This window comes from Hyaena hyaena, unplaced genomic scaffold (assembly GCF_003009895.1).
Source record: "Hyaena hyaena isolate Hyena2069 unplaced genomic scaffold, ASM300989v1 scaffold_852, whole genome shotgun sequence".
In the NCBI taxonomy this organism is placed as follows: Eukaryota; Metazoa; Chordata; class Mammalia; order Carnivora; family Hyaenidae; genus Hyaena; species Hyaena hyaena.
Window position 1 is genome coordinate 301,703 of NW_024081485.1, and position 10,513 is coordinate 312,215.

Sequence of the window (10,513 nt, forward strand, 5' to 3'; positions counted from 1 at the left end):
AGGGTGACTCAGGGCCAGTGACACAAAGGAAAAACAGTCACTCCTGCCAGGGTGGTGAGGACTGATAACAGCTCAGTGCACTGTTCCAAAGGCATTTGCGCTTTAATGCAGTGTCCCTTGAAGACCCTTTATCCCACTAATATTTGTTGGGCACATATCATGTGCTGGGTGCTGTTGTAAGCACAGCAGTGAACAGATCTAATGGAGCACAGTCTTGTAGGGGAGACATGATGACTTAGTGTAAATAAATGATGCTGAGAGAATTCCAAGCAGAGGCAGGGACATGGGGGTATTTTCTAGTGCCCCTCAAACCATATCCCATCAATTACTGTTTAGCTACTGGTAAAATTGGCCCAACTTTCATGTACATAAAAAAAAAAAAAACCCAACCCTGCAGCATCACTGAATCATCATGATGAAAAGTGAAGCATCTCAGAAATAGCATAAGGGGAGGGATGGGTCCTGAGACAGAATGGCAAAAGTAGGCCCCCCCATGAGCTAACAGAGAGCAGGTGTTATTCAGAGTCCACAGGCCCACTCATGAAGTCTGCACTTGGCCCTTCCCTGTGGTTGAAGGGGAGTTCTTTTGACATGGATGAGTCAGGATTCTCAGACAAGGAGGCTCTGGTGAGCCTTATCTCCTCTGGTTAAGGTTCAGCTCCTTTCCCTACACCATGAGTCTTCACCCATGGTAGGTATAAGTGGGAGGGATTGAGGAGGAGAAGTAGGTGCAGCCTCAGAGTGCCCCTTTCCCCCAGGATTCTGCTGAGGTTCCAAGCCTAATCTCTCCTTTGGGACAGGTCAGTCCCTGCCTTTCCTGTGTCTGCTTGGCTCTGGCATTGACACCAGCCCTGCATATTTGGTCTCATTGTTCCAAAGTTACACAGAGCACAGGCTCTATAGGATGCTCTGTGCCTACCCTGGTCACAGGGCTGTATTTGCTTGCTGCCCTGTGCCGCTGTCCCAGGGATGAGTGCCAGGCGACCCCTGAGCTGTAGCCTTTCCCTCAGCCTCCTCCATACTTACCTGCTCCCTAGTCTGCTCTTGTTTCCAGTTGCTCTGGTTCCAGCAACCAGCTCCCTTAGCTGCATGAGAAAACCATACCTGTCCCCTGTTTTTCAGTACCCCCAGCTGCCACCAGGGATCCTCTTCTAAAAAGAGAGGAACTACTTAGAACCACAATGCTGCCACTGCAGACCCCAAATACCACTCTAGGTACCTGGTTGCTCCTGATGCCATGCCTCATCCCTCAGTCACTCTGAGTGAGCAGTCTGAGTGGCAAGGCTGGTTCAGATGATCTCATTTCAGTGAGATCTGGGGCACTGATGCACCAGACTTGGGTCACATGCCCACACCTGTGGCTTAGTGGAGTAGAGCACCATGAGTAACGGTTCCACCAGAATCACACAATATAGAAAAATGGGCATTTCCCTAAGGAAAGGGGGCATTGTAAGAAGGGTGGAGGGGAAACTAGGCAGACAAAACAGTAAATACCTACTTCAAAATTTAATGTGCTGGTTTTCCTCAACTTAGACTTAACCTCTTAACAGTTTCTCTTGGTCTCATAAAAGTGAAAAAGAGGATTTATCTATATTCACCTATACACACAGACAGAAGAATGAAGAGAGACCCAGAGAATGCTCAAAAATCTACCAGTTGGCATTAACAGAGAAATCTCTGCTTCTGGAGGAGTTCAAGTTCAAGCCAAGTTCAAGTCAGAAGTGACGAATTCGAGCAGGAAAGCTCATGTCCTCGAGGACCATTCAGGGCAAATGGAAGAAATGTTTGTCAACACTGTGAAACCATAGAAGAGTCAGGCAGAGTTCAGGGGCAAAGCTGCCATTACCACCCCACCCTGACCAATCCAATGCAAACACCTACCTCATGCACAGCCCAGCATGACCACATCTACCCACCCTCACTGAGCACTTTGAGCCCAGCACAGACTGTAGATTCCGTGGCCCATCTTCTTCCCATTCTCAAGATTTAACTATCCTTTTCGATTATGCTGTCTTGCTTCTGTTTCACCAGGCTATAGGAGCTTAGATTTCATAATTTGGCTGATCCTTACAAAAATGGTTTTAAGGAAACTTCCTGCCCTACTAAAGTAATTATATGCTCCTTAAACTCCCCAAATCCTTGTTCTGGAGAAACAGGTCTTAATCATCCTTTCTGATCTTATCTCTACTATTTCCTTCATAAATACTTCTTTCAAAACACTATAAATACGGTTCTTCAACTCATTTTTTACATCTCAGCCTTTGGGCTTTTGCTTGTTATTCTCATTCCTTGGTGGCTATTTCTCCACCAAAATTCCAGTCAGTTTTCAAATGTTACCTCAAAAACAGCCTTCCTCACGGAGACTCCTACTGTTCCCTCAGTGGGAAATGATTGCCATCACTGGTTTTAGAATCTGGTGTCGGAATCAAGCTTTTTAAAACAGCTTTCAAGTATGAGATTCCTCTACTTGTCTGATATTCTGTCATTATTGTTTGAAAGTGATTTCATTCAACTCCAGCCAGAAAAATCAAAACATAGTCTGGGTCTAAAGAAAGTATTACTTTTTAGATTTTCATGAGAATTTAGAGGGGACTATGAATGTGCCATGCAAAATATGAGCCTTCATCTCATGAGCTTAGGATAGCAAATTTATGTGAATCTATGAATCTCAGAACAACATATAAAATGTGTGAGGGTCTGAGACTCCAGGGTTCCTCATTTGAAATTTGGAGATTTTGCTATCAGCCTCCATAAACTACAGTACCTACTGACAAAGACATTCATTAGAAGTTTAGGCAGAAAAAGACATAAATTATGTTCCAAGGGAACCCAATATACAAATAAGATCCTAGAAATTATAAGTCTTGTGATAGAGCACACTAGCAGTCAGAGCTTATGAAAGATGTAAACAGCTTCTAAAACATCCTTCTCTTTTATAAAATTGTTCTAACTTAACATAGATTCATTTTTGAAATTGTCTCTACACCAGAATCTCTTACTTGTTAGTATTCTGTTCTTTATCACAGCAAGCCATTCCAGAGATTTCCCTGTTGGACACTTTAGATTTATAGATATCTTTTAAAAACATATTTCAAAAAACCCCAGTAATTTCTCCTTGCAATCAGATTTCTAAAAGGCGTTCTTGCCTAGTTTTTACTTTGTCACCCACTGCAGTCTGGCTGCTGGTCTCACCACCTAAATATCTCTCACCAAGTTTATAAACAACACCTGCTGACAAACCTAATGAGAAACGTTGAGGTTCTCTATGACTTCACTTTGCTGTGGTGCTGACATTGGGGCCATTTCCTTGCTTTGGAAATGTATCCTCCCCGGGCTCGGTCTTTGCATCTCCATCCTCGACATTCTCCAGAGGAGCCTTGACTGCCAATGGATTCAACTCCCCACTGAACATCTTCACCTTAACACCCATCTCACTGATCCTCCCCCCTCTTAGGAAGGACACCACCTCATCTGCCCTGTTGTTGGGAGTCGTTCAAGATTCCTCTTCTCTCAACCCTCACATAGGATCAGGCACAAGCTCTTACTGGATCTGCCTCCCCAAATCCCTCAGTTGGTTGCCTCTCTCCTGGCCTTTGCTGGTGCCTCAGCACACTCATAGTCTCTTGCCAGTGCCTGGTAGCCTTCTGGTTGGTCTCTCTGCTTCCATTTCTGTCCTTTTCCTCTTACCCTCCCACAGCTGCCAGGGTGATCTGAGAGCAGCTTTGTGTCTCCCCTGAGCAGAATCACTCAGTGACTTTAAATTCTCTGTAAGACAGATCCGAGACCCCATCATGGCATATAAATGGGTCCCTGACCCCTGCCCTTTCTCCTCCTCAGCCTTTCCCCACCATACTCTGTGACCATGACACTCCAAATCACAGCTGGTGTCCCATATACGCCAGCTCCCTCATGCCTCTTTGCTCTCACCTATGTTGTCTTTTTTGCCTGGAATGCCCTCACTTGGATGGTCTTCCTGGCAATCCACTGCTTCCTCTTCAAGTCTTGACCCACATGCTACATTCTCTGAAACATTTCTAATGCCCTGGACAGTCTTAGGTTCTCTTTCAGCTTCGTTTTCACGGTATTCAATACATGATGACACTAATTTTAATTCACTAAACATTGAATAATCAGTCAATAATCTTTACTGAGGACATATAATGTACGAGGTATCATTAAAGCACTTATACAACTTAAATAATCACAAAATAAATTATTTTGCAATTTAAAGTACTCCTATTTTATAGGACTAATATTCCTATGTATAATGAGGAAAGTGAAGTACGCAGTGATTAAATATCTCACCTAAGCAGTGACGAAGTCAAGATTTGAAATCTGTAGACTGTGCTCATGAATATTTGCACTCTCCAGCCTTCACTAGAACAATCACATTCTTATATGGTAACCATTCCTTGGCATATACACATTTCCTGTCATTGCCTTTATTATCTTTGTTTTCTCAGGAACTACACAAGTCCAGGCACACAGGGCTTGATGCATGTTTGGTAAAGGAGTGCATGAATGAATAAGTGACTGACTGAATGAATGAATAAGTGGATAAGTGTCCACAATACCTCTTTTTAGGGCACTTCTAATTAGTGCCTCCCAAGTCTCTGATCTGTTCTTTCTTCAGCAAAAACTGACAATACGTTCAGTGCAAACAGCCTTTAATGAATAGCAAGAGGCAAAAATCATTAATCAAGCACTACCTGCACAAGAATCAGCTGTGGAGAGTTCTGCTGAAATATGTCACAGCGACTGCAGCTCAAGTGTACAGAAGAGAGACGACACAGACCACAGGCAGCAGCAGACCCACCTTCCAGGGACAAGAATGGACTCAGCTGAAAGACTCACAGCCTGGGTATTTGGCCTGGGGTTTTGTTGCTTTCTCCTTTGCATGTTGTTGTTGCTGTTGTTTACCCTAGAGAAGAATGGAGAAAAGAGGACATCCAGGCAAGAGTTTATTTGTACAGTTCTCAGCTTTGCTGGTTCTACTTCAAGTTCTTTTATAGGAGCTTCATACCCTGTTTCCCTATCTGCTTCATTCTTGCCCTGCAGAAAACCCTAGAGCACACTAGAAATGAGGTCACTGGGGCTTGATCCTTTCTCCTCTCTACAGGGCCTTCAAGCTGACTACAGTCTTAAAAGTTGTCCAAGCATGTGAAAGCATATGACTAAATGGTTACATACCTAGACTCCAGAGCCCAGCTATGACTATCAGTGCCACTGCTTTCTAATTCTATGTGCAAGCTTTTTAGAGTCCTGATGTCCCTGTTCCTAAATATGTAAAATAGAGACAGTCATAGTACACGTTTCATAGGTTGGTTGAGGGATTAGAACAATATGATAAATATAAAATGCTTAGATAATTGCTTGACACATAATAAATGCTCAACAAATTTCATTTTTATAATTATCATTAATAATAAGTACTGAGTCCCTAGGGAGTCGTGTATCCAGTGTTGCGGGGAGATACAAAAAAAAAAAAAAAAGAAGAGCCCACAGGAGTTCATTTTTGTCCCCACAAGAGGGGGAACGAGAACAAGAGTTCATGAACAAAAAAGAAGACAAAACATAAAAGCAAGAAGTTTCCCAATGCTATAGAAGCAAATGACATTTCTGCCATTTCAGTAGCTTAGCACATGCTTAGAATACAACTCTCTTCAAGGGAACTCAGAAAACTTGGGAGACATTTCTCACTCAACTTTGGCAAAGTTATTTTTGGGTCTACTGAAGTTTCTCAAGTTTGGCACTGTTGACATTTTTGGCAAGATAGTTCTTTGTTGTGGGGGCTGTTCTGTGTATTGCAGAATGTTTACAGGTATCCCTGACTCCTATCCATCAGATGCTAACAGCACTTCACCCTGCAGTGTGACAATTATCAATATCTCTGAGTAATTGCAAATGACACCAGGTGACATTGTAACTGGGGTTCTCACCCCAGTTGAGAATGACTGAATATTAGGATTTTAGGAACAACACCCAGTAGGAGTTTGCTATGACAATAAGGTCCCATTTCACTACCTTTGACAGGAGACATTGATCTTACCATTTCATCTCACCCAGGCTACCTTTCTTTCTTGATAGAATCAAGGTATTGTGGACAGCTTCTCAGGGTTGGGAAGGGATAGGGATTAACCAGATTCTGTTTGTGAGGCCACTTTAACTATAAACCATCATTCTCATGCAAAAAAATAACATTTTAAACACCTAGAGGACTATTGCTCCATTGTGATTGTGCCTCTATGTGGGCAAGTAAATTCATATCAAAACATTGTCACATTACAGTCTAAGATCTCAAACACAGATTATTCTAAAGTTTATTTACAGTCACCTAGGACCTCCACAATGTAGGCACCAAGCTTTGCCTTCTAAAGAACTATTAATGGATATAGGGCAGCCTTTCCCTCAAGGTGCTTTGATTGGCAAGTATGTTCTCTGTTCTATCATCACCCGTGCCCAGGACTGGACAAATCAGCTGTTCATGTTCACAACACCAAAAAAAGATAAAAATTGAGTTGCAAGGTCCTATCTAGTTATACTCCCCTGTGTAGTTATCTGGCATTGGAATTTCATGGGGACTCTAACGTAGACCTTAAAAATCTCTCAGAGGACAGGAAATAAATATTTATTGAGTCTGTACATGTGCCAGATTCTTCTCAGGTCCATTCAGGACTGTGAGGAAAGTATTATTGCCCTGTTTTTTACTGATGAGGACATTGTACATCATAAAGAAGAAAGTCATTTTCCCAGTGTCACAGGATAAGTGGTAAAACTGTAACTTGAACCAACCACATTGGTCTTAATTCGAAGCTTTTGTTACCACACCATGCGAATTGAGGTATATTTGGAAATGACTAACTATAGATAGTGGACAAGGTGCATACATTTCTCAGACCATCTAATCCTAGGGATGTGGATGTCAGAGGAAGACATTCTGCTCTTCAGTGTACATTCCTCATTTGGAAAATGCTAGTTAAATGGCTTTCACAGTGACCTGCAATTCCTCTGTTGAAGAAATATCTTCTAGGCTGAGCCAGTAGATTCTGGATACAGAGTATAAAGGAGGGGTTTCCTAACCAAAAGAGGTAGTAACAATGGATGTCCCAGTCAGTGGCTTCTTAGAGCCCAGCTCAGCTGTCTGCACACGAGCATGAGGAATACAGCAGCTCTCCAGGAATCAATCAGGTGAGAACAAACCAGTAGAGCCAATGCAGAAGCATGGAGTGGAAGACATGTTGCCCACAAGGCCAGATCCATGGGAATCATGCTCATGTCACCCTTGACAAGTAACAACAGTGTTATGATTGTGCAACACTGTAATTTCCATTATAGTACATGAATATGCTTGGCGACCAAAGAAAGACAGATTGGTAACTTCATTTAGAGCAAAGAAACTGGATTCCACTGACAGATTCATGAATCATCCAGGAGATAAAGAAGGGATATCAAGGAACACTGAGTCTTCCTTCCTAGTGATTTTTAAAAGCCTCATCAATATCTGTCCAAAAAACACTTCCCTTTGGGTTATTAATTAATATAAAAGTTCTAGAATTCATGAAGTTAAATCTTATCTAAAATTCTGACACCTTGGCCAGCAAAACGTTGCCATCACACCTTCGATTTAATTGACGTCAGTAAAGGAAAACTATGACTATACAAATGTGGGCTCATTACCCATGACACTTAGAAAAAAAGCCATAAAGGCAGACACTCTCAGTGTCCATAAAACCAGTGTTCTAGAAAGACCAAGACTTAAGTGGTCTAGATACCCTTATCATTTTGAGAAGCCTTATATCATTATACACTTATGCAAACATTTCTTGTTCTTATCCCATGTGGATTGCCTGAGTTGGAACTGGCTGAGTTAGGTTATGCCACCACCTCCGATATATCCATGTGTATTCCATGATTTACATAAAGGGTGAAAAGTTGCTGTGGTGAAGTCTCAAATTCCTTCCTCTCTATATTCTGCTGCCACAACACTAAAGTTAGCAGTTAGTGAGTTTCTGGTGCCTACACAAGTGGATGCCTGGAAACAATGGTCTTTCTCTGCTGCTTGCCACTTCTTTGCCATTTGGTGGCGAGCAGGGAACTAGTAAAATCTAGCTTAAGGGAGGCAATAATGGGAGTGTTGAGAGCAAACTCACCATAACTGAGGGAGAATTGTACACTGATGAGCTAAACTCAATGCTGGGGCCTGATGTCAGAAGGGGTTAGTGGTTCTTGGTGATGTACAACTACCATGAGAAGATGTTCTGAATCACATGCCTACCTTGTGAGAAAGAGGATGTAAAAGCAAACCTACTCTGAAGAATCTGCATAACTAAGAAAAAATATTTCTTCAGAGAAAGGGTAAAAGATCCTTGTCCCTGAGTCCTGTAGAACTATTGGAGTTTGAATGTATAATATTTAAGTTCGTCTAGTTCTGATAGCTATTAATAAATGGGACTCACATGTATACAAATGTAAGAAGCACTTCTGGGTTTCTAAACCTATTTGGGGAAAATAAATTTGGAAAATATTGAGATTCTAGCAGCAAGTAGAGGGACTCAGAGCCATGAAGATTTGGATCTTATTGTGACTACATCTGTATTCTCAAGCTGACAAAGCCAGAGATACCTGGGATATACATGCTTACCACTCTTGCCCACCACAAATATTTTCTATCTGTAAGATATTGATTTCTCATGTCTTTGTTGGTTTCTTTTTCCTATCTAAAGCCAATCCTTCTACATGTGACTACTAGTGACTAGATCCCAAACTCTTCATTTACCCAAAGATTTTGCTATAGCAATTCTCTTCCTTCTCTTAATAATCAGTTTTTCTTATCCCACTGGATCAACACCATGGGCATACAAGCATGCTATTATTTCTCTTAAAACAAACAAACAAACAAAAAAACATTCTTTTAATCCTACTTTCCCCCACTAGCTCTGGCCCCATTTCATTGCTCTCCTTTACATCAAATTCCTCAAAAGTGTATGTATACTAGTCAAGCACTTTCCTCCAATTCTCTCTTGAATAATCAGGTTCTTGCTCTTCAAATTTCTCTTATTAAGGTTACTGGTTACCTACACATTCCTAAGTCTAATGACCTTTTGTTCTTATCTAACTTATCTACCAGCAGCATTTGGCATGACTTGTTAAGCCTTCCTTCTGAACTCACTGTTGACTGGCTTTCTGGAAAAAAAACCCTCTTTCTTACTTCTCCTGACTCAGTGGCTCCACTTATAACTTTCTTTGCTCTTCTTTCTTTTCTCCCAACCTCTTAATGTTGGTGTCAGTCTTTTCTCTATGACACTCATTCCCTCGATGATCTGATCCAATCATTGTTTTAGATCCCAAGTTTATGTCTTCATCACAGACCTTTCTTCTTTAGGCTAGGCTCATATATCCAACTGCCCCCTAGAAATCTCTATATTTCCATTTGACATACCAAAAGCCTAACCCCTGATCTGTACCCCCAACCCGTTTCATGTGCATCCTTTTCTATCTCAGTTGATGGCAACTCTATTTTTTCAGTTACCCAACCCAAAAACTTTGAGTTCATTATTGACTTCCGTGTTTTCCTCATACTCTTCATGTAAAATATGTCTGAAATTCCTATATTTCAACATATACCTAGAATTTGACAACTCCTTACTACTTCCTTTTCTACCACACTGGTCTGGACCACCATTCTCTCTCTTCTGGATGGCCATAACAATCCCTTAACAGCTCTCCCTGTTTCTATCTGTGGCCTCTCCCAGTCTATTTTCAACCTCATAGAATAATCCTTTTTAAAACTGAGAAAATTGCTTAATATTGGAAAATCTATCAATATAATTTAACAGTTTAACAGAATGAGAAAAACCACAGAATCATTTCAATAGATGCCAGAAAAAAGCATTGATAAAATTCAAAACCAGTTCTTAATTTAAAAAAAAAGTCTCAGTAAACTAAGAATAGAAAGGAACTTCCTTAAAATATCTATAAAACCAAAAGTATCTTCAAAACAAACAAAAAAACTCTGTAACTAACACCATACTCAATGGTGGTACATTGAAATTTTTCTCCCCTAAAGTCAGGAACAAGAAAAGGATTTTCACTAGCACCATTTCTTTTCAACACGGTACTGGAGGTCCTAGCCAGCGCAGTGAGGCAAGAATAAGACATACAAGGTTTATCGATTAGAAAGGAATAAGTAAAACTGTTTAATTCAAGGATTACATAATAATATGTTAAAATTATAAAGAATCTATAAACTATTAGAATTAGTAAGTGAAACAGCTCACCTAAAGGAGCTAGAGGCAGAGCAACAAGAACGCCCTAAACCCAGTAGAAAAAGAGAAATAGTAAAAATTAGAGCAGAAATAAACAACATAGAGACCAAAGAAACAATTGAACAGATCAATGAAACCAAGAGTTGGTTTTTTGAAAAAGTAAACAAAATTGACAAACCTCTAGCCAGGCTTATCAAAAAGAAAAGAGAGAGCACCCAAATAGACAAAATTATGAATGAAAATGGACT

At 40.8% G+C, this 10,513-nt stretch overlaps 1 long non-coding RNA gene across 1 annotated transcript in view; it reads right to left on the reverse strand.

The window, feature by feature from the left end:
• LOC120222241 overlaps positions 1–10,513 on the reverse strand; it is a 74,252-nt gene that overhangs the window by 50,971 nt on the left and 12,768 nt on the right. Inside the window, exon 2 of the long non-coding RNA XR_005525996.1 lies at positions 4,710–4,921. This is a non-coding gene — a long non-coding RNA (uncharacterized LOC120222241). The remainder of the gene's footprint in view (positions 1–4,709; positions 4,922–10,513) is intronic.